We start from the raw sequence: 25,644 nt of genomic DNA on the forward strand, positions 1-25,644 counted from the left end.
CTCCAAGGTGAACTGGCGGTTTAACTCCGGACGGTGGAGTACAGGAGAGGAGGCAAATGCCCGCTTCAGAGAGCAAAACGCGGCGTCGGCCGCAGGTGACCAGTCCCTTGGATTAGCCTCCTTCTTGGTCAAAGCGGAGAGAGGAGCAGTCAGAGCCGAGAAGTGAGGGATGAACTGCCGGTAGTAGTTGGCGAATCCCAGGAAGCGTTGGATTGCCTTCAGTCCAGAAGGAGGAGGCCAGTTGAGAATGGAGGAGACCTTCTTTGGATCCATCTGCAGTCCGGTATCAGAGATGATGTACCCCAGGAAGGAGAGAGAAGACTGCTCAAAGACACACTTCTCATACTTCGCGTACAGACGATTCTCTCTCAGTCTTTGTAGGACCAGCTGTACATTCTCTCTGTGGGTCTGGAGGTCCGGAGAGAAGACAAGGATGTCATCCAGATATACTACCACACAGACGTAAAGAAGATCCCGGAACACGTCGTTCACCAGTTCTTGAAAGACGGCTGGGGCGTTACACAGGCCGAAGGGCATCACGCAGTATTCATAGTGGCCATCGCGCGTATTGAACGCGGTCTTCCATTCGTCCCCAGAGCGGATGCGTACCAGATTGTAAGCACCCCGAAGATCCAGCTTGGTGAACACACGAGCTCCTCTAAGCCGGTCAAACAATTCGGGGATGAGCGGCAGAGGGTACTTGTTTTTTACGGTGATTTGATTCAAACCCCGGTAGTCTATGCATGGGCGTAAGTCGCCCTCTTTCTTCTTGACAAAGAAGAAACCTGCTCCAGCAGGAGAGGAGGATCTCCGAATGAATCCCCTTGCCAGGCTCTCTGTGATGTAAGTAGACATGGCCCTTGTTTCGGCTGGAGACAATGGATATATCCGTCCTCGAGGTGGTGTTGTTCCAGGGAGCAGGTCGATGGCACAATCGTAAGGACGATGTGGCGGAAGTACCTCGGATTCCTTTTTATCAAAGACGTCTGCAAAGGACCAATAGGCCGAGGGCAGCCCCGGTAGGTTCTCTGGAACCGGAGGTCGTCGGATGGGTTGTATGGTCTTCAGGCACTTCTCATGGCACGAAGAGCCCCATCGGGTGATTTCGCCAGTGCCCCAGCTGACTGATGGTTCGTGTGTCCGCAACCAGGGAAGTCCCAGCAGGATTTGATGGGACATGTGTGGGAGGACATAGAGAGCGATGTTCTCGGTGTGCAGGGCACCGATACGCAGTTCCACCGGCTTGGTGATCCAGGAGATGGTGTCAGAGAGGGGTCTCCCATCCACAGAGGCAATCACGAGGGGCTTGTCGAGTGGAGTAACAGGCACCTGGTACTTGTCCACCGTGGCCTGCTGGATGAAATTGCCTGCTGCCCCGGAATCGAGGTATGCCTCAGCCGTGAACCGCGTCTCTCCCGTAGTCACTTGCACAGTCCACGTAACCGGGTCTGAGAGAGTCCCAGCACCTAGGGTGGCCTCTCCTACCAACCCTAGGCTTTGGAGTTTCCCGGCCTCTCTGGACAGGAGCGTAGCAGGTGTGTGCCCTCTCCGCAGTAAAAGCAGAGGCCCTTGGCGAGCCGCTCAGCTCGACGTTGTTCAGACTGCCGCACTCTGTCGATCTGCATGGGCTCGTGGACGGGGACCCCAGTTGTCGAAGACTGAAGTACGGCGGGCTTCTGCGGAGGAGAGGAATGCCGTACCGGTCGTCTCTCACGGGACACTTCCTTGGATCGCTCCTGAAAGCGGATGTCCACTCGAGTCGCTAGGGCGATCAGGGCATCCAGGGTGGTCGGTACGTCACGACCCGCCAGCTCATCTTTAATTCGCCCCGAGAGTCCTTCCCAGAAGGCGGCGGTTAGGGCCTCGTTGTTCCACCCGAGTTCCGAAGCCAAGGTGCGAAACCGGATTGCGTATTGGCCCACCGTCAGAGTCCCCTGACGTAGCCGGAGAAGAGACGAAGCAGACGCGGAAGCGCGTCCGGGCTCATCAAAGGTGCCACGGAATGCCTGCAGGAAGTCCTGGATGTTCGTGGTCACAGGATCCCCCTTCTCCCACAAGGGGTTCATCCACGCCAGTGTCTCACCCTCTAGATGGGACATGATGAAGGCGACCTTGGCTTGGTCAGAGGCAAACAAATGCGGCAGTTGCGTGAAATGGAGGGAGCATTGGTTTAAGAATCCCCTGCAGGTCTTGGGGTCTCCGGCGTACCAGGTTGGTGAGGCCAAACGAAGTCTGGAAGTATCTGAAGACGTCGCCACGGGAGCTGGAGCCGTGGCTTGACTAGTGGAGGCCCGGGATGCTGAAGACGTAACTGCCGCTTGTAGCGTGTTCAGGCGGGCGTCCACAGAAGACATAAATTGCAGCATGCGGGTCTGAGTCTCACGCTGGCGTGTGTGTTCCTCCTGTACGGCTGCTAGTGCTGCAGCGGGATCCATGGCCTGATCTTACTGTCAGTGCCAGGTGGACGGGCAGACCCAGGAGGTGGATCCACTGGGCCGAACTCCTAGATAGTGGTAAGGGGTCCGGTAGCTGGAGCACTATAGGCAGCAGAACAGTCCGTGCACACGAGTATAACGGAGAAGTCCCTGGGACCACGGAGTCACTGGTAGTAGTCCGGGTGACGCAGCTCAGGTTCGGAAGCCGAGAAGATGTCAGGCGGGGTCCGGAACCTTTGGAGCGAGATGACAGGTCACCGCAGGGATCCGAGATGGTACGGACTGTCAGGATGGCAGATGGACAGCGTTCGGGGTTCGGGATTCGGTCTGGACCGGATGGCGAGGCAGGCACGGCTCTACAAGAGAGATAGGTGAGTATATACACATAGACACCAGGAGACCTGACTCCTAGCTTAAGAAACACGAAGATCAGGCCCCGCCCCCTTGGACATTAACCCCCTTTATACCCTGTACCTGTTTTGCATCATTTCCTGTTAATGGACGCTGGCCCTTTAAGAAAGGGTCAATGACCGCGCGCGCGCCCTAATGAGCAGGAAGCTGCGAGGAGGAAGCAGCAGGGCCAGGATGGGGCTCTGAAGCCGACGGACGCCGGGTGCGGGGACCAGGACGCTGGGGACGCGCCGGCAAGGGGTGCTGGAGAGCGGGGAGCGGCGGTGACCGGACCAAGGAACCGGGAAGCGAGGCGGAGGAGCCGGGGAGCGTGACAGGTGAGCCGGAGGGCAGCACAGGGGACCCGGGGAGCGTGACAGCATATAAATTACATATGAGATGCTGGGACTGCAGCACATACATCACAGGAGATTATGGGTGCATATACATCAGAGGAGATGCTGGGGGCATATATATCACTTTGGAGGGCTGGGGGAATAAACATCACAGGAGGTTGCTGAAGGCAAAAATATATCAGTGGGGAGGTTTCGGCGCCAATGGCCATCACAACTCCCCGTCATCATCCTCCCTGGGGCTCGCTCCACCTGTGGGGAGCAGAACCATCTTTGCTGCTACAAACTATCCGCCCTAGAGGACAGCGACCGCAGCGGCAGCTAATACCTGGCCGCATAACGCAGGTGGTATCATGACAATCATCCTCCTTATCCTCCTCCACTACCACTACACTCATCCTCTCCATCCCATCCATCCGCAACTTCCCTTCTGTGGACACCTCTGGGCCACGAAACCAGGCAGGCCACCTGCGACATCCCTTGACCCTACACCGGCCTGGCGACGAGTAACCCATCAGGCCCTGTGGGGTGTTTCATATACAGCACTGTGGAAAGCTGGTGGTACATACAGCACTGATGAGAGTTGGGCTCATATACAGTCATGGCCAAATGTTTTGAGAATGCTACAAATATTAATTTTTACAAAGTCTACTGCTTACGTTTTTCTAATGGCAATTTGCATATACTCCAGAATGTCATAAAGAGTGATCAGCTTAACAGCAATTACTTGCAAAGTCAATATTGGCTAAGAAAATGAACTTTAACCCCCAAAACACATTTCAACAGCATTGCATTCCTGCCTTGAAAGGAGCAGCTAACATTGTTTTAGTGATTGTTCCATTAACACAGGTGTGGGTATTCATGAGGACAGGACTGGCAATCAATCAGTCATGATTAAGTAAGAATTACACCACTTGACACTTTAAAAGGAGGCTGGTGCTTGGTATCATTGTTTCTCTTCAGTTAATCATGGTTATCTATAAAGAAACACGTGCAGCCATCATTGCTTTGCACAAACATGGCCTAACAGGGAAGAGTATTGCAGCTACAAAGATTGCACCTCAGTCAACAATCTATCGCATCATGAAGAACTTCAAGGAGAGAGCTTTCATTGTTGCCAAAAAAGCTCCAGGGCGCCAAAGAAGGACCAGCAAACGCCAGGACCGTATCTTAAAACTGTTTCAGCTGCGCGATCGGACTACCAGCAGTGCCGAGCTAGCTCAGCAATGGCAGCAGGCTGGTGTGAGTGCTTCTGCACGCACTGTGAGGCTGAGACTCTTTGAGCAAGACCTGATTTCAAGGAGGGCAGCAAAGAAGCCACTTCTCTCCAGAAAAAAACATCAGGGACTGACTGATATTCTGCAAAAGGTACAGGGAGTGGACTGCTGAGTAGAGTTGAGCGCGGTTCGTGGTTCGTGGTTCTCCAGTTCGCGGCTCGAGTGATTTTGGGGCATGTTCTAGATCGAACTAGAACTCGAGCTTTTTGCAAAAGCTCGGTAGTTCTAGAAACGTTCGAGAACGGTTCTAGCAGCCAAAAAACAGCTAAATCATAGCTTGGTTTCTGCTGTAATAGTGTAAGTCACTCTGTGAATCAAACTATTATCACATTTCAGTGTATAGTGTGCGTGAACAGCGCCTTCAGATCACTGCTGTTTCTATAATGGCGATCGCCATTTTTTTTTTTTTTTTTTCTTGTCTTCCTTCCCTAAGCGCGCGCGTCTTGTGGGGCGGGCCAGCATGTCAGCCAATCCCAGACACACACACAGCTAAGTGGACTTTGAGCCAGAGAAGCAACGGCATGTGTGATAGGATCTGCATGTCACATGTCCCTGCATTATAAAACCGGACATTTTCTTCACGGACGCCATTATCTGCCTTCTGCGTCTTTGGTGTCAGACATCACTGTCGCAGCTCCGTCTTCCTGAGTCCTATAGCCGATACAGCTGTATGCGCTGCATACACAGCGTTAGACAGCTTAGGGAGAGCACTTTATAGCAGTCCTTTTAAGGGCTCCAACCGGCAGGGTCAGAGAGCCATAGGTGACAGGTCCTGCAAACAGCAACAGCGTCTGTGTAGCCCAGGTCAGGGATTTCCTACCTGCATTTCACCATTAGGAGGGAATAGAAAGGCAGTCTTCCATTCCTCTACCCAGAGCACCACAATCCTGCCACTGTACCCTCTTGTCCTCTGCACACTCCAACTGATAACTAAGCCATTATACTAGCAAACACTCAGTGTACCTAGTGGCATCCTATACGTGGCTATTGGACTTTGCTATAGTCCCACTAGTGCAAAGACATTTGCAGAGCGCGTCTGCCTGCATTGCACACTACAACTCATTCTAACCAAGCCATTATACTAGCAAACACTCAGTGTACCTAGTGGCATCCTATACGTGGCTATTGGACTTTGCTATAGTCCCACTAGTGCAAAGACATTTGCAGAGCGCGTCTGCCTGCGTTGCACACTACAACTCATTCTAACCAAGCCATTATACTAGCAAACACTCAGTGTACCTAGTGGCATCCTATACGTGGCTATTGGACTTTGCTATAGTCCCACTAGTGCAAAGACATTTGCAGAGCGCGTCTGCCTGCGTTGCACACTACAACTCATTCTAACCAAGCCATTATACTAGCAAACACTCAGTGTACCTAGTGGCATCCTATACGTGGCTATTGGACTTTGCTATAGTCCCACTAGTGCAAAGACATTTGCAGAGCGCGTCTGCCTGCGTTGCACACTACAACTCATTCTAACCAAGCCATTATACTAGCAAACACTCAGTGTACCTAGTGGCATCCTATACGTGGCTATTGGACTTTGCTATAGTCCCACTAGTGCAAAGACATTTGCAGAGCGCGTCTGCCTGCGTTGCACACTACAACTCATTCTAACCAAGCCATTATACTAGCAAACACTCAGTGTACCTAGTGGCATCCTATACGTGGCTATTGGACTTTGCTATAGTCCCACTAGTGCAAAGACATTTGCAGAGCGCGTCTGCCTGCGTTGCACACTACAACTCATTCTAACCAAGCCATTATACTAGCAAACACTCAGTGTACCTAGTGGCATCCTATACGTGGCTATTGGACTTTGCTATAGTCCCACTAGTGCAAAGACATTTGCAGAGCGCGTCTGCCTGCGTTGCACACTACAACTCATTCTAACCAAGCCATTATACTAGCAAACACTCAGTGTACCTAGTGGCATCCTATACGTGGCTATTGGACTTTGCTATAGTCCCACTAGTGCAAAGACATTTGCAGAGCGCGTCTGCCTGCGTTGCACACTACAACTCATTCTAACCAAGCCATTATACTAGCAAACACTCAGTGTACCTAGTGGCATCCTATACGTGGCTATTGGACTTTGCTATAGTCCCACTAGTGCAAAGACATTTGCAGAGCGCGTCTGCCTGCGTTGCACACTACAACTCATTCTAACCAAGCCATTATACTAGCAAACACTCAGTGTACCTAGTGGCATCCTATACGTGGCTATTGGACTTTGCTATAGTCCCACTAGTGCAAAGACATTTGCAGAGCGCGTCTGCCTGCGTTGCACACTACAACTCATTCTAACCAAGCCATTATACTAGCAAACACTCAGTGTACCTAGTGGCATCCTATACGTGGCTATTGGACTTTGCTATAGTCCCACTAGTGCAAAGACATTTGCAGAGCGCGTCTGCCTGCGTTGCACACTACAACTCATTCTAACCAAGCCATTATACTAGCAAACACTCAGTGTACCTAGTGGCATCCTATACGTGGCTATTGGACTTTGCTATAGTCCCACTAGTGCAAAGACATTTGCAGAGCGCGTCTGCCTGCGTTGCACACTACAACTCATTCTAACCAAGCCATTATACTAGCAAACACTCAGTGTACCTAGTGGCATCCTATACGTGGCTATTGGACTTTGCTATAGTCCCACTAGTGCAAAGACATTTGCAGAGCGCGTCTGCCTGCGTTGCACACTACAACTCATTCTAACCAAGCCATTATACTAGCAAACACTCAGTGTACCTAGTGGCATCCTATACGTGGCTATTGGACTTTGCTATAGTCCCACTAGTGCAAAGACATTTGCAGAGCGCGTCTGCCTGCGTTGCACACTACAACTCATTCTAACCAAGCCATTATACTAGCAAACACTCAGTGTACCTAGTGGCATCCTATACGTGGCTATTGGACTTTGCTATAGTCCCACTAGTGCAAAGACATTTGCAGAGCGCGTCTGCCTGCGTTGCACACTACAACTCATTCTAACCAAGCCATTATACTAGCAAACACTCAGTGTACCTAGTGGCATCCTATACGTGGCTATTGGACTTTGCTATAGTCCCACTAGTGCAAAGACATTTGCAGAGCGCGTCTGCCTGCGTTGCACACTACAACTCATTCTAACCAAGCCATTATACTAGCAAACACTCAGTGTACCTAGTGGCATCCTATACGTGGCTATTGGACTTTGCTATAGTCCCACTAGTGCAAAGACATTTGCAGAGCGCGTCTGCCTGCGTTGCACACTACAACTCATTCTAACCAAGCCATTATACTAGCAAACACTCAGTGTACCTAGTGGCATCCTATACGTGGCTATTGGACTTTGCTATAGTCCCACTAGTGCAAAGACATTTGCAGAGCGCGTCTGCCTGCGTTGCACACTACAACTCATTCTAACCAAGCCATTATACTAGCAAACACTCAGTGTACCTAGTGGCATCCTATACGTGGCTATTGGACTTTGCTATAGTCCCACTAGTGCAAAGACATTTGCAGAGCGCGTCTGCCTGCGTTGCACACTACAACTCATTCAAACCAAGCCATTATACTAGCAAACACTCAGTGTACCTAGTGGCATCCTATACGTGGCTATTGGACTTTGCTATAGTCCCACTAGTGCAAAGACATTTGCAGAGCGCGTCTGCCTGCGTTGCACACTACAACTCATTCTAACCAAGCCATTATACTAGCAAACACTCAGTGTACCTAGTGGCATCCTATACGTGGCTATTGGACTTTGCTATAGTCCCACTAGTGCAAAGACATTTGCAGAGCGCGTCTGCCTGCGTTGCACACTACAACTCATTCTAACCAAGCCATTATACTAGCAAACACTCAGTGTACCTAGTGGCATCCTATACGTGGCTATTGGACTTTGCTATAGTCCCACTAGTGCAAAGACATTTGCAGAGCGCGTCTGCCTGCGTTGCACACTACAACTCATTCTAACCAAGCCATTATACTAGCAAACACTCAGTGTACCTAGTGGCATCCTATACGTGGCTATTGGACTTTGCTATAGTCCCACTAGTGCAAAGACATTTGCAGAGCGCGTCTGCCTGCGTTGCACACTACAACTCATTCTAACCAAGCCATTATACTAGCAAACACTCAGTGTACCTAGTGGCATCCTATACGTGGCTATTGGACTTTGCTATAGTCCCACTAGTGCAAAGACATTTGCAGAGCGCGTCTGCCTGCGTTGCACACTACAACTCATTCTAACCAAGCCATTATACTAGCAAACACTCAGTGTACCTAGTGGCATCCTATACGTGGCTATTGGACTTTGCTATAGTCCCACTAGTGCAAAGACATTTGCAGAGCGCGTCTGCCTGCGTTGCACACTACAACTCATTCTAACCAAGCCATTATACTAGCAAACACTCAGTGTACCTAGTGGCATCCTATACGTGGCTATTGGACTTTGCTATAGTCCCACTAGTGCAAAGACATTTGCAGAGCGCGTCTGCCTGCGTTGCACACTACAACTCATTCTAACCAAGCCATTATACTAGCAAACACTCAGTGTACCTAGTGGCATCCTATACGTGGCTATTGGACTTTGCTATAGTCCCACTAGTGCAAAGACATTTGCAGAGCGCGTCTGCCTGCGTTGCACACTACAACTCATTCTAACCAAGCCATTATACTAGCAAACACTCAGTGTACCTAGTGGCATCCTATACGTGGCTATTGGACTTTGCTATAGTCCCACTAGTGCAAAGACATTTGCAGAGCGCGTCTGCCTGCGTTGCACACTACAACTCATTCTAACCAAGCCATTATACTAGCAAACACTCAGTGTACCTAGTGGCATCCTATACGTGGCTATTGGACTTTGCTATAGTCCCACTAGTGCAAAGACATTTGCAGAGCGCGTCTGCCTGCGTTGCACACTACAACTCATTCTAACCAAGCCATTATACTAGCAAACACTCAGTGTACCTAGTGGCATCCTATACGTGGCTATTGGACTTTGCTATAGTCCCACTAGTGCAAAGACATTTGCAGAGCGCGTCTGCCTGCGTTGCACACTACAACTCATTCTAACCAAGCCATTATACTAGCAAACACTCAGTGTACCTAGTGGCATCCTATACGTGGCTATTGGACTTTGCTATAGTCCCACTAGTGCAAAGACATTTGCAGAGCGCGTCTGCCTGCGTTGCACACTACAACTCATTCTAACCAAGCCATTATACTAGCAAACACTCAGTGTACCTAGTGGCATCCTATACGTGGCTATTGGACTTTGCTATAGTCCCACTAGTGCAAAGACATTTGCAGAGCGCGTCTGCCTGCGTTGCACACTACAACTCATTCTAACCAAGCCATTATACTAGCAAACACTCAGTGTACCTAGTGGCATCCTATACGTGGCTATTGGACTTTGCTATAGTCCCACTAGTGCAAAGACATTTGCAGAGCGCGTCTGCCTGCGTTGCACACTACAACTCATTCTAACCAAGCCATTATACTAGCAAACACTCAGTGTACCTAGTGGCATCCTATACGTGGCTATTGGACTTTGCTATAGTCCCACTAGTGCAAAGACATTTGCAGAGCGCGTCTGCCTGCGTTGCACACTACAACTCATTCTAACCAAGCCATTATACTAGCAAACACTCAGTGTACCTAGTGGCATCCTATACGTGGCTATTGGACTTTGCTATAGTCCCACTAGTGCAAAGACATTTGCAGAGCGCGTCTGCCTGCGTTGCACACTACAACTCATTCTAACCAAGCCATTATACTAGCAAACACTCAGTGTACCTAGTGGCATCCTATACGTGGCTATTGGACTTTGCTATAGTCCCACTAGTGCAAAGACATTTGCAGCACGTCTGCCTGCGTTGCACACTCCAACTAATTATAACTAAGTTGCATTGTCAGGGATATTTATTCTTTATTATTCTGCTGTTAATAAAGCTAGACCACCACTGCAATCTTCACCACCTCTCAATTTTTACTACCACATTTTCAGTCCACAATCTTGTCGCAATCAACATGAGTGGCAAAATGACAGATGCTGGTGGAAAGGGGAAGAGGCGTGGTGGAAAAGGCAAAAAAGGTTTTGTCCGTGGGGAAGGTGGCAAAGCTCCATTATCATCTGCTGAAGATAGACCATCTACCAGCAAAAGTAAGATGTCTACTACTTACCGTGGACAATCCGATGTGCTCCCTTTTTTACGGACACGAACAACAGGAAGAAAGGTAGATGATGGGCAAAAAAGGAAAATGCTTGAATGGATCTCAAGTGGTCCAACAAGTGCCCTCTCAGCCACTTCAAGTACCGCATCCAAAAAACACCAGTCCTCTGAGTTGTCATCCCAATCACACTTGATTTCTCCCAGCTCTGAAGTCTCCATCAGCCCTGCACAGTATGGTGGAACTGAGATGGCTGAGTCTGCAGAGCTGTTCAGTCACACTATAGCCTGGGAATCAGAGGTCTGCTCCCAAGCTACAGTGAGTACAGAACAGGAAATGGTCTGCAGTGATGCCCAGAACCTTTGTGACTCAGATTCAGGCCGTGAGGACCAAGTTTCTGAGCATAATGTTGACCCTTTGTCACAAACTGTAACACCTGTGGTTATAGACAATGAGGAACATACTGATGAAGATGAGACGCAGATACCCGATTGGGATGACAACTTAAATATTCCGTCAGGGCAAGAAGAGGCTCGGTCTGAGGGGGAGGGGAGTGCAAACACAACAATTGATGATGACGTTCTAGATCCCACCTACTGTCAACCCCCAGTCAGGCACTCGAGGAGGTCAACAGAGGCGGTGGAGGAGGATGCAACCGACGACGAAGTTACCTTGCGCCTTCCTGGACAGAGTCGGAGCACTGGTAGCACGTCTACAACTGCATCCTCAGCCACCACTCTGCCTATGAGCATTATTCGGGGTGGATCAACAGGTCGCATGGCCTCTAAGCCTTGCCTAGCCTGGTCCTTTTTTCACATCGAAAAAGATCGCCCAACTCATGTGATATGTAACATTTGTCATGATTCTCTTAGTAGAGGTCAAAAGCTCAGCAGTTTGACAACTTCTTCCATGAATCGTCACATGAATAAATATCATAAGTCCCGGTGGGAAGCTCACCGTGCTGCAATGCGGCCTAGCGGAGCGAACCATCCACCGCCCGCCCCTTCCACTGCATCCGCGCGCTCTTCATCTTCTAGGACTGTGGGGACAGCTGCCACACCTGTTTTTCCACGCAAAACTTCCACCACTGTAACCGCAACAGGCAGTTTGCTTGTAAGGTCGTCAGTTGGTTTGGAAGGGGAAACAAGTGAGTGTGTACAGCTCTCTCAGACATCGATAGCACCAACGTTGGATGAAGGCAACATCATGTCTCCGCCTGCACTTTCCTCACAAACCTGCATTTTTCCAGGGACACCCTACTCAACACCGTCTACACACAGCAGCCAGATCTCTGTCCCTCAGATGTGGTCAAATAAAAGGCCACTTCCTCCGACCCATGACAAAGCTAAGAGGTTGACTCTATCCCTCTGTAAGCTGTTGGCTACCGAAATGCTGCCTTTCCGCCTAGTGGACACACAGGATTTTAGAGACCTTATGTCTGTCGCTGTGCCCCAGTACCAGATGCCTAGTCGCCACTACTTCTCTAAGAAAGGTGTGCCCGCGCTACACCAGCATGTCGCACACAACATCACCGCTTCCTTGAGAAACTCTGTGTGTGAACGGGTGCATTTCACCACCGATACTTGGACCAGTAAGCATGGACAGGGACGTTACATGTCGCTGACTGGGCACTGGGTAACTATGGTGATAGATGGTGAAGGGTCTGCTGCACAAGTCTTGCCGTCCCCACGACTTGTGTGTCAATCCTCTGTCTGTCCAAGTTCCGCCACTGCTTCTGCATCCTCCACCTCATCTGGGTCCTCCACCTCCGCCCCAAGCCTGCCTGGTCAGGCCACCAGCGTTCTCACTGCGCAGAAGGAATCACGCACCCCTCATTACTATGCTGGCAGCAGAGCGCAACGGCATCAGGCGGTCTTTAGCTTGACATGTCTTGGTAATAAGAGTCACACAGCTGAGGAGTTGTGGTCAGCTTTGCGGTCCGAGTTTAATAAATGGTTGTCTCCACTCAAACTGCAGCCTGGTAAGGCCGTGTGCGACAATGCTGCAAACCTGGGTGCGGCACTTCGCCTGGGCAAGGTGACACACGTACCTTGTATGGCTCACGTGTTGAACCTTGTCGTGCAGCAATTTTTAACACACTATCCCGGCCTAGATGGCCTTCTGAACAGGGCACGAAAACTGTCAGCTCACTTCCGCCGTTCAAGCGCCGCAGCAGAGCGACTTGCATCGCTCCAGAAGTCTTTCGGCCTGCCGGTTCATCGCCTGAAATGCGATGTGGCGACACGCTGGAATTCAACTCTCCACATGTTACAGCGACTGTGGCAGCACCGCAGAGCCCTGGTGCAATACGTCATGACGTATAGCCTGGGCCAACGAGATGCAGAGGTGGGGCAGATCACCCTGATGGAGTGGTCTCAGATCAAGGACCTATGCACCCTTCTGCACAGTTTCGACATGGCGACGAATATGTTTAGCTCTGACAATGCCATTATCAGCATGACGATTCCAGTCATTTACATGCTGGAGCACACGCTAAACACTATTCGGAGTCAGGGGGTGGGACAACATGAAGGGGAGGAACTACAGGAGGATTCATATGCGCAAGGGACAACAACATCACGAAGGTCCAGACGTTCATCATCACCAACGCAGCAGGCATGGGACCATGGGGGACAGGGATCGACAAGGGCGCATAGTAGCAGGCGAAATGTTGAGCAAGGTGCAGGAGAACATGAAGAAATGGAGGACGAACTGTCCATGGACATGGAAGACTCAGCGGATGAGGGAGACCTTGGTCAAATTTCAGTTGAAAGAGGTTGGGGTCAGATGTCAGAGGAAGAAAGAACGGGTAGCACCTCTATGCCACAAACACAGCATGGACTTGGTCCGCATGGCTGCGCAAGACACATGAGTGCCTTTTTGTTGCACTACCTCCAACATGACAGTCGTATTGTCAAAATTAGAAGTGATGATGACTACTGGATTGCCACACTATTAGATCCCCGGTACAAGTCCAAATTTTGTGACATAATTCCAGCCATAGAAAGGGACGCACGTATGCAGGAGTATCAGCAGAAGCTGTTACTAGATCTTAGCTCGGCTTTTCCACCAAACAACCGTGCAGGTGCAGGGAGTGAATCTCCCAGTTGTAACTTGACAAACATGGGACGGTCTCGTCATCTTCAACAGTCTACCCGTACCAGTAGGACCTTTTCTGGTGCCGGTAACAGCAATTTTATGGAATCTTTTCATAATTTTTTTAGACCCTCTTTTGCAAGGCCACCAGAGACAACAAGTCTGACACATAGTCAACGGCTGGAGAGGATGATACAGGAGTATCTCCAAATGAACATCGATGCCATGACTGTGCAACTGGAGCCTTGCTCCTTTTGGGCTTCAAACCTACAAAAATGGCCAGAGCTCGCAACTTACGCCTTGGAGATTTTGTCGTGTCCAGCTGCCAGCGTTGTCTCTGAACGTGTATTCAGTGCTGCTGGGTGTGTGCTGACAGATAAGCGCACGCGTCTGTCCAGTGACAATGTGGACAGACTGACGTTCATCAAAATGAACAAGTCATGGATCCAGAAGGAATTTACTACCCCTGTGTCATCCTGGGGAGAGTAAATGCTTGTGGATTTGGAATGTGCTTGATGCAAATCAAAACATCCTGTTTGCAACTAGGGCCCAAGTGCTGCCACTGATGGGGTGGGTGTCTGTGTGGCCCAATTTTTGGAAAAAAGGGAGACTCCGCTTGGAGTAACCCTTGCTTGCTGTGTTTTTAAAAGAAGCCAAGATGAACAGAGCTGGGATCAGGAAAGACTTTGCTACCTACCCCGGTGTCATCCTGGGGACGGCTAAGAATAGCGTATTTTTGAATGTGCTTGATGCAAATCAAAACATCCTGTTTGCAACTAGGGCCCAAGTGCTGCCACTGATGGGGTGGGTGTCTGTGTGGCCCAATTTTTGGAAAAAAGGGAGACTCCGCTTGGAGTAACCCTTGCTTGCTGTGTTTTTAAAAGAAGCCAAGATGAACAGAGCTGGGATCAGGAAAGACTTTGCTACCTACCCCGGTGTCATCCTGGGGACGGCTAAGAATAGCGTATTTTTGAATGTGCTTGATGCAAATCAAAACATCCTGTTTGCAACTAGGGCCCAAGTGCTGCCACTGATGGGGTGGGTGTCTGTGTGGCCCAATTTTTGGAAAAAAGGGAGACTCCGCTTGGAGTAACCCTTGCTTGCTGTGTTTTTAAAAGAAGCCAAGATGAACAGAGCTGGGATCAGGAAAGACTTTGCTACCTACCCCGGTGTCATCCTGTGGACGGCTAAGAATAGCGTATTTTTGAATGTGCTTGATGCAAATCAAAACATCCTGTTTGCAACTAGGGCCCAAGTGCTGCCACTGATGGGGTGGGTGTCTGTGTGGCCCAATTTTTGGAAAAAAGGGAGACTCCGCTTGGAGTAACCCTTGCTTGCTGTGTTTTTAAAAGAAGCCAAGATGAACAGAGCTGGGATCAGGAAAGACTTTGCTACCTACCCCGGTGTCATCCTGGGGACGGATAAGAATGGCGTATTTTTGAATGTGCTTGATGCAAATCTAGCTGTGAAGTGTACAACTGGGGCACAACTGCTGCCACTGAATGGGTGGGTGTGTGTGGGGCCCAATTTTTGGAAAAAAGGGGAGACTCCGCTTGGAGTAACCCTTGCTTACATTGTTTTTAAAAGAAGCCAAGATGAACAAGTCATGGGTCAGCAAAGACTTTGCTACCTACCCCAGTGTCATCCTGGGGACGGCTAAGAATAGCGTATTTTTGAATGTGCTTGATGCAAATCAAAACATCCTGTTTGCAACTAGGGCCCAAGTGCTGCCACTGATGGGGTGGGTGTCTGTGTGGCCCAATTTTTGGAAAAAAGGGAGACTCCGCTTGGAGTAACCCTTGCTTGCTGTGTTTTTAAAAGAAGCCAAGATGAACAGAGCTGGGATCAGGAAAGACTTTGCTACCTACCCCGGTGTCATCCTGGGGACGGCTAAGAATAGCGTATTTTTGAATGTGCTTGATGCAAATCAAAACATCCTGTTTGCAACTAGGGCCCAAGTGCTGCCACTGATGGGGTGGGTGTCTGTGTGGCCCAATTTTTGGAAAAAAGGGAGACTCCGCTTGGAGTAACCCTTGCTTGCTGTGTTTTTAAAAGAAGCCAAGATGAACAGAGCTGGGATCAGGAAAGACTTTGCTACCTACCCCGGTGTCATCCTGGGGACGGCTAAGAATAGCGTATTTTTGAATGTGCTTGATGCAAATCAAAACATCCTGTTTGCAACTAGGGCCCAAGTGCTGCCACTGATGGGGTGGGTGTCTGTGTGGCCCAATTTTTGGAAAAAAGGGAGACTCCGCTTGGAGTAACCCTTGCTTGCTGTGTTTTTAAAAGAAGCCAAGATGAACAGAGCTGGGATCAGGAAAGACTTTGCTACCTACCCCGGTGTCATCCTGTGGACGGCTAAGAATAGCGTATTTTTGAATGTGCTTGATGCAAATCAAAACATCCTGTTTGCAACTAGGGCCCAAGTGCTGCCACTGATGGGGTGGGTGTCTGTGTGGCCCAATTTTTGGAAAAAAGGGAGACTCCGCTTGGAGTAACCCTTGCTTGCTGTGTTTTTAAAAGAAGCCAAGATGAACAGAGCTGGGATCAGGAAAGACTTTGCTACCTACCCCGGTGTCATCCTGGGGACGGCTAAGAATAGCGTATTTTTGAATGTGCTTGATGCAAATCAAAACATCCTGTTTGCAACTAGGGCCCAAGTGCTGCCACTGATGGGGTGGGTGTCTGTGTGGCCCAATTTTTGGAAAAAAGGGAGACTCCGCTTGGAGTAACCCTTGCTTGCTGTGTTTTTAAAAGAAGCCAAGATGAACAGAGCTGGGATCAGGAAAGACTTTGCTACCTACCCCGGTGTCATCCTGGGGACGGCTAAGAATAGCGTATTTTTGAATGTGCTTGATGCAAATCAAAACATCCTGTTTGCAACTAGGGCCCAAGTGCTGCCACTGATGGGGTGGGTGTCTGTGTGGCCCAATTTTTGGAAAAAAGGGAGACTCCGCTTGGAGTAACCCTTGCTTACATTGTTTTTAAAAGAAGCCAAGATGAACAAGTCATGGGTCAGCAAAGACTTTGCTACCTACCCCGGTGTCATCCTGGGGACGGCTAAGAATAGCGTATTTTTGAATGTGCTTGATGCAAATCAAAACATCCTGTTTGCAACTAGGGCCCAAGTGCTGCCACTGATGTGGTGGGTGTCTGTGTGGCCCAATTTTTGGAAAAAAGGGAGACTCCGCTTGGAGTAACCCTTGCTTGCTGTGTTTTTAAAAGAAGCCAAGATGAACAGAGCTGGGATCAGGAAAGACTTTGCTACCTACCCCGGTGTCATCCTGGGGACGGTTAAGAATAGCGTATTTTTGAATGTGCTTGATGCAAATCTAGCTGTGAAGTGTACAACTGGGGCACAACTGCTGCCACTGAAGGGGTGGGTGTGTGTGGGGCCCAATTTTTGGAAAAAAGGGAGACTCCGCTTGGAGTAACCCTTGCTTGCTGTGTTTTTAAAAGAAGCCAAGATGAACAGAGCTGGGATCAGGAAAGACTTTGCTACCTACCCCGGTGTCATCCTGGGGACGGATAAGAATGGCGTATTTTTGAATGTGCTTGATGCAAATCTAGCTGTGAAGTGTACAACTGGGGCACAACTGCTGCCACTGAAGGGGTGGGTGTGTGGGGCCCAATTTTTGGAAAAAAGGGAGACTCCGCTTGGAGTCACCTTGCGGTGTTTTACATGACTTTAGAAGGGCGTGCCATGCCTATATCTGTGTGTCCTCCTCTTTTTCCTTGTCCAGCTGTTTTGTTTTCGCATGAGTACATGTCCTTGTCACTTTCCCATGTGTTTGTGTTGTGTTGTGAGTTGTTTGTCACCTTTTGGACACCTTTGAGGGTGTTTTCTAGGTGTTTTACTGTGTTTGTGATTGCCTGCCATTGTTTCCTATGGGCTCGAGTTCGGTTCGTCGAACGTTCGACGAGCCGAACTCGAGCCAGACCCCCCGTTCGGCGAACCGCCTCGAGCCGAACCGGGACCGGTTCGCTCATCTCTACTGCTGAGGACTGGGGTAAAGTCATTTTCTCAAATGAATCCCCTTTTCGATTGTTTGGGACATCTGGAAAACAGCTTATCAGGAGAAGAAGAGGTGAGTGCTACCACCAGTCTTGTCTCATGCCAACTGTTAAGCATCCTGAAACGATTCATGTGTGGGGTTCCTTCTCAGCCAAGGGAATCAGCTCACTCACAGTCTTGCCTAAAAACACAGCCATGAATAAAGAATGGCACCAGAATGTCCTCCAAGAGCAACTTCTCCCAACTGTCCAAGAGCAGTTTGGCGCCCAACAATGCCTTTTCCAGCATGATGGAGCACCTTGCCATAAAGCAAAGGTGATCACTAAATGGCTCATGGAACAAAACATAGAGATTTTGGGTCTATGGCCTGGAAACTCCCCCGATCTTAATCCCATTGAGAACTTGTGAGCAATCATCAAGAGACGGGTGGACAAACAAAACCAACAAATTCTGGCAAAATGCAAGCATTGCTTATGCAAGAATGGAAAGCTATCAGTCAAGATTTCGTCCAGAAGTTGATTGAGAGCATGTCAGGGAGAATTGCAGAGGTCCTGAAGAAGAAAGGTCAACACTGCAAATATTGACTTGCTGCATTAACTCATTCTAACTGTCAATATAACCTTTTGGAATTCATAATATGATTGCAATTATATTTCTGTATGTGATGTAAACATCAGACAAACACAATTAAAAACCAGAGGGCAACAGATCATGTGAAAAAATAATTTTGGTGTCATTCTCAAAACTTTTGGTCATGACTGTACAGCACTGTGGACAGTGGAGGCATATACAACTCTGGGGAGGGCTGGGGGCATATAAAGCACTTGGGAGACTGGGGGTATGGAAGATGGTGAGATGCACATACAGCACTGGGTATGTGTAACGCCTGCCTATATCACAGACTCAGACTGGCTGTAATGGACAGGCTAGAGGAAAGCCACTCACAAAGCAGGACCCTGAGAACCTGAAACCCTTTAACCGCTATACAGGGATTTGGAATTACACAAGGCCCTGGAAATCACTACCAGTGGTAAGTTGCAGTCCGATGAGAGTAGTAGCCAGGCAGGGTCAAACCGGGAAATACAAAACAGGGACAGAATCACACAGGCAAGGAATCAGAAAACAAAGCAGAGGTCAAATCCATATCGGGCAACGAGGTACATAAACAGCAGGCAGGAGGGTAGTCAGGAAACAAGCAGAAGTCAGAACACCAGAATCACTAAACAAAACAGGGCAGGACAGGAACCAAGAATACAGAAATATTACTGGCAGTGGTCAACAGACAGGAGGGGAAATAAGAAGTGTGTGGGGTCTTCCCATTGGTTGTAGCTGAATGATGGTAACTTCAGCTGAAAGACACATGCCACCTACAGTCAGCCAGTGGTACTGCAGATCCCAAGGAAACCCAGCCCAGTGGATGAGCGGAGCCTGCCGCTGACATTGACTCATTTCCCATCACCAGCACTATCCTCGGCAGGAACACGGTGTCGCCTGGTGATAGAAGCAGAAGTCGCTAGAGCGGACTCCGGTGGGGACATAACAGTATAGTGGGGGCATATATATCACTGGAAGGGCTGGGGTCATAAACAACACTGGAGATGGTGAGGGACATACAGCACTGGAGGATAGTGAAGGACATACGGAACTAGGAAGAGCTTGGGTGACATACAGCACTGGGTACGGTGGGGTCACATAAAGCATTGGGAAGACTGGGGAAGCAAAAATCATTGTAAATGATGGGATATACCCAGAAGATACATTACTTGGGATGGTGGGGACACATACAGCACTGGGGTCGGTGGGGACACATACAGCACTGGGGAGGGATTGGATCATATATAGCACTTAGGACAGTGGGTCACCTACAGCTCTAAGGATGGTGGTATAACATATAGCACTGGGGATGGTTGGGGCACATACAGTACTGGGAGGGCTGGGGTCATATACATCACTAGGGATGGTGGGGTCACATACAGCACAGGAAATAATGGGACTGCTGCTGCTCTCTTTATCTGTATGAGAGGAGTGGATTGCATGCTAGCGCCACAAAGTGCATCCTCACGCTGGCACTAGCCAGTGTGAGAATGCAATCCTTCAATGTATGCATATGTAGTTTTCAGTAGTGAACACTGTACACATGCTAGCTGTAGTGTTTAAGGAGACAGCATCCAGCAAAATGCAGCTGCTGGCCCGAGCATTGCTATTTCTGGGAATCTACAAGGGGGCCACAGAAACTTTAATTGTAGGACACATGCAGCAGGACAATGACCTGAACCATACATTGAGACTGTTAAAAAACTCAAAAAACTTGTTCAATGACAAAAAAATAAAAGTGCTGGATTGGCCCCTTCAGTCCGCAGTCCATAGCCCAATGGAACACTTGTGGGTAGAGTTGAAGAAAAAGCCATATACATAGCTAAATGAGTCAACCAGTATGCACCAATATTGGTTTGACCTTATTGACTTCACCACTTCTCATAGCCAGGTCCCCCACTGCCCTCAGTGTGTCCCAGGAGCTGCAGAGAGCATTTGTGTTTTTCATCACTGCAGCTTCTAGATGTAGCAGAGCCAGGATTGTCATGGGATGTCTTGTGGATTACACTGAACCTGCAGGGGTGTTTTGGGGCTTAATAAATTGGTGAAAGAGGGTGTGTGGTTTTTATTTAAAATAAAATATTTTTGTGTTTGTCTATTTTTTCATTCTACTTACAGGATTAGTAATGAGGGCTCTCAGAGACTTCGCTCCTTTACCAACCCATGACTTACATTAACCCAACCACGTAAATGACAGCTTACATTAACCTAATATATTTCTTCGATTGTCACCGCACCAGGGCAATCGGGAAAAGCCAGGTAAAGCACCACAATTGGCACAACTAATTGATGAGCGAATTGTGGTGTGGATAAAGCCTGCTATTTTTAGACTGGGAAAGACCCAATAACCATGAACCTTCCCTGACTGTTAATACCAGTCCCCAGCTGTCTACTTTATCTGCACTTATTATTTGTTATCAAAAATGGGCAAGAGCCCACATTGTTTTTATTGTTTATTTAAATAATTTAAAAAACAACCTCATGGGGGGGGTTTCTATTTTTTATAACCAGCCAAGTTAAAGCACACATCTAGGGGTTGCAGCCCTCAGCTATCTACTTTACTTGTGCTGGTTAACGCAAATAGGCAGAGGACTGAACATCAAAGTGGCATAATACTCTGACCATATTGTTCCTAGAAGCAACCTGTGTTTCAGACATGCATTCAGGCATCTATCCCATGCTGTTCCGATTCAATTTCAGCACTTTTCCATCTATTTTAGTATTTTTACAGCCCCACAAGATATCCTGGAAGGATCTGCGTGAAAATGTTTTGAGTTTCCCATTGACTTGCATTAGATTTATTATTAGTGACGAATGCACGAATAGTATGAAATATTTGAAACGAATATTCCAAACCCGGATATTTCACTATTTGCCCAACACTAATAATTGCCGTATTTTTCGCTTTGTAAGACGCACCTGATTATAAGACGCACCCCGAAATTTGGTGAAGGAAAAGAATTTTTTTCTTTTAATGTTAAATGGGGTCCATCTTATAATGCCAGTGTCCCTCTAACAAATCATATAGGGTATATGTCCCTCATAGCCCCCCATCCTAAAATTAGCCCCCTTAATCTGGATATGGCCTCCTTATATTGAATATAGCCCCCTTGTGATGGCACACGTTCCCCTGTGCTGCTTATGGCCCCCTATGGATTGCATACATTCCCCTGTGCTGCCTATGGCCCCATATGGATTGCATACATTCCCCTGTTCTGCCTATGGTCCCCTATGGATTGCACACGTTCCCCTGTGCTGCCTATGGCCCCCTATGGATTGCACACGTTCCCCTGTGTTAGATATCGCCCCCATGGTGCTGCCCATGGCCCCTATATAGATCGCACAAGCCCCCCTGTGTTAGATATCGCCCCCATAGTGCTGCCCATGGCCCCTATATAGATCGCACAAGTCCCCCTGTGTTAGATATCGCCCCAATAGTGCTGCCCATGGCCCCTATATAGATCGCACAAGTCCCCCTGTGTTAGATATCACCCCCATAGTGCTGCCCATGGCCCCTATAGATCACACAAGTCCCCCTGTGTTAGATATTGCCCCCATAGTGCTGCCCATGGCCCCTATAGATTGCACAAGTCCTTCTGTGTTAGATATCGCCCCCAGGCTGCTGCCCATAGTAAAATAAAACACTCTTTCCTTACCTCCTCCAGCGTTTATTTCCCTCCTGTATCCCTCTGTGCTTCTCTTCCTTACTTCCTGGTTCTCAGTGCGGTCATGTGATCGGCACAGCAGACTGAGATCTCTGCCTGATCACAGTGGAAGCAGGGACACGGGGAGAAACGCTGGAGGGGGTAAGTAAAGCTTTTTTATTTTAGAATGAGCAGCAGCCTGGGGGCCAAATCTAACACATAGGGGGCATATGCCATCACAGGGGGGCGCAGGGACAAATAATATGCACCGCTCCCCCAGCCCATCACTGCGTGCGATTTCAGCACCATTGGAGATTGACAGCGGCTGTGCATATTATATGAGCGGGAGCAGGAGATCAAAGGCTGCAGCCCGCAGCGTTCACCTGCCCCCATCACAGCACTCCCACCTCCCCTGGACCCTGCAGTGTACATATGTATATAACCCCCCGTATATTCGGCTTATAAGACGCACCCCCTACTTTCCCCCAAAATTTGGGAGAACAAAAGTGCGTCTTATAAAGCGAAAAATACGGTATATATGACATTTCTTGTTCTGTAATATTCTTGTGACAGAGACTTGAAATCTTTGTCAGCTATGAGCAAATTTAGATGTAGATGTGTTCACTGTTACTTTTTATTAAGTATGTTTATAAGGGTTGACAACTTACTCTTGTTTGTTTGTTTTAATGTTTTGTTTATTGAAGCAAAATTAGAATACATAGTCAACAGAAAGCACAGACTTAACTATTATTATAGCAATTGTAACAGATGTTTCCCCTTCAGCCAGCGTCTCTATGACGCTGACTACCTGTGTAATATCTGATCTTGGCTAAATAATAATAAACTTATCCATCAGGCAGTGGGGGAAGTCCGATCTAGATTATTAGCCTGGTTTCTGGAATAAAATGAAACAAATTTATAACAGTAAGTAACATAGGAAATAGGAAAAGAGGAAAAAAAGGGGGGGGTAGCTGAAATATAGGAGAACAAAGTTATACCATATGAAATTCCGATAAGAGAGTCGTGTTTGCGGATTTAGGGGGCGAAGAGAGAAGGAGAAGAGTTAGAAAAGGAAAGAAAGAGGAAAAGATTTTGGTCTTGGGTCCACTCAGTCCGTGGGAAGGGCGATCTGCTAGCTGTCATTTATCCCGTTAGTGGGGAATAAGGTGACTTACAGTCCACTATGTTACCTTCTGCGAAGTAATTACTGAAAATTGAGGTTTGGATTTAAAGTATTCAGAAAATTTGTATAAGCAATAGGTAAGAATTAACAAGTGTTGTGACAGAAATTACCCACTTATTAAAAAATTTTTCTTTTATTCATATGCTTTTAAAAACCAAAACAAAAACATAAACCAAATGTGGACTAAAAATCTTAAGGTAGCATAGACAATACCATGAACCTCTTTTTATAATAATTTCTGAGACCCAAGTCAAAAAACAGATATCTCATCAGATTAGGAGGTATAGATGGGGGGGGGGTTTGGTATATTCCCTTTCCTCTCACCCTACTTCAATATATCACTGCCTGTCAATGGAGTACATCCTAATGTAAACAATGCCCCCATTCCTCGGCGGCTTTCCCTTCTCTGACCCTCACTAAATGCGTGTTAGGTTACCGGGGTCACACATAAAAATTATCACTTAGGGTTCATAGACAAAATATATATAACCACCACCACTTAACAGTTCGATGCACTTAAGAACATCCAAATCTAAATAGCAGACATTTGTATAAACCCATAAATCATGTCTCATAGAAAAGGAACTACATACAATGATGGAGATCCCTTTCTGATTTGCTGCTATTATAGGAAGCACTTAGCAACTGATTTAGTTCAAAAAAATCGTATCAACAAATTTTTCTCTCCCAGCCTAGAGACAGATACTCCAATGGTGACAATAGACCATATCTTGTATAGTACAGGGGGTTAGTTAATAATACATATCCCTGATAAGCTTTCCTCTACCTAGCAATGGAGCACACCCTCAGTTTTTTGGTGCCCCCATTCCTCGGCGGCTCTCCCTTCTGTACCCTAAAACTTTTTTAATAAGTGGGTAATTTCTGTCACAACGTTTGGATTTAAAGGCCTGCCAAGCCTTCCAAACCTGGAGGAAAAAGAGCATATTCTGGCGTGAGAGGGCTGAGAGTTCTTCAACATGATATAATTGATCCATTTTCTGCAAGAGCTGCAGGAGGGTGGGAATTGTCGTTGTGCGCCACAACTGAGCAATGAGAAGTTTACAGGCTGAACCCACAAATGACACTAATTTCGAAGTAGCTTTATCTTTAGGCCACATTGGGAAGTTCAGGAGCATTTGCCTAGGGTCCAGGACCCCCTTCTTGCCTGTGAGGTCAAATATTAACTGTGATGCTGTTTTCCAGAAGGTCTGGATGATCGGACATGTCCACCACACATGAAGATATGTTCCTTTGTCCCTCTTGCATCTCCAGCACTGATCTGAGATGGAAGAGCTCCAAGTACTAGATGAGGTGGGGACAATGTACCATCTCACAATCACTTTGAAAGAATTCTCTTGGACTCTCACACAGCATGACAGTCCGTGTGAGGCATTATAAATTTGGCTCGTTTGTATGTCGGTAAATGTGGTATTCAGGTCCCTTTCCCAGCTCAGTATATATGCTCTCTTCACCACCAGTTTTTTTGTAAGCAAGGTATGGTATAAACTATAAAGTATTTTTCTGGGGGCCCGTGTTTGCATGCAGAAAGTTTCAAAGGTAGTTAAAGGTCTATCGAGATGGGTATGAGGTAATAATGGTTGGATCACGTGTTTTAGTTTCATATAATGGAGAAATGTAAGCTTAGAGAGGAGGGGGTTCGTACACATCTCCTGTTTAGATATCAAAGAGCCATCCACCAGGAGGTCTGCTACCGGAACCTTTGCATTGGTTAGGTATGTGGATTTCGTGGACGCGGCTTGGTTTACGTCGGCTTCTAAAATATCTGAAACTTGGGTTAGAGGGGAAAGGGGTGGGGCCAATATCTCTCTATTTTCCTACCAGTTCTGTAAAAGTGTTCTCGTTAGTTCATTAGTATAGATTCTTTTATCTCCCTGGCTGGGAGGGAAAAGTAGCAGGTCTCGTAGAGGGGTTGGTGCTAGGTATTCTTCTATCGTAGTCCAGAGTTTACTCGGTGGACGTCTGATCCAGTCTACCGTTCTGGAGAGAACGGCGGCTTGGTAATAAAACAATATATTGGGTAGTCCCATGCCCCCTTTGTCTTTTGGAAGGTTCAATCTTTGGAAGTTGATTCTCGGTTTGTGTTTGTTCCAGACATAGTTGGAGATTAAAGAATTACATTGGGAGAGAAATGCTTTGGGAATTGGTATGGGTAACATTTGGAAAAAGTAAATAAATTTTGGGAGTATGATGCTTTTAATTAAGTTTTTCCGGCCCATCCACGAAAGAAAGGGAGCCTTCCACGAGGATATTTGTGCGGTAAGTTTAGGGAGAAGGGGCTTGTAATTGAGATCAAACAAGGACTTGAAAGTTTTCCCTATTTTGATGCCTAGGTATGTTATGTGACTATTTGGCCATTGGAAAGGAAACGATTTTTGGAGAGACTTGGTAACTTTTCCGGTGATATTAATGCTTAATGCTTGTGATTTAGATAGATTAATTTTGAAATTAGACCAGTGGCCGTATTCCTC

This window comes from Anomaloglossus baeobatrachus, chromosome 6 (genome assembly GCF_048569485.1).
Source record: "Anomaloglossus baeobatrachus isolate aAnoBae1 chromosome 6, aAnoBae1.hap1, whole genome shotgun sequence".
Taxonomy (NCBI): domain Eukaryota; kingdom Metazoa; phylum Chordata; class Amphibia; order Anura; family Aromobatidae; genus Anomaloglossus; species Anomaloglossus baeobatrachus.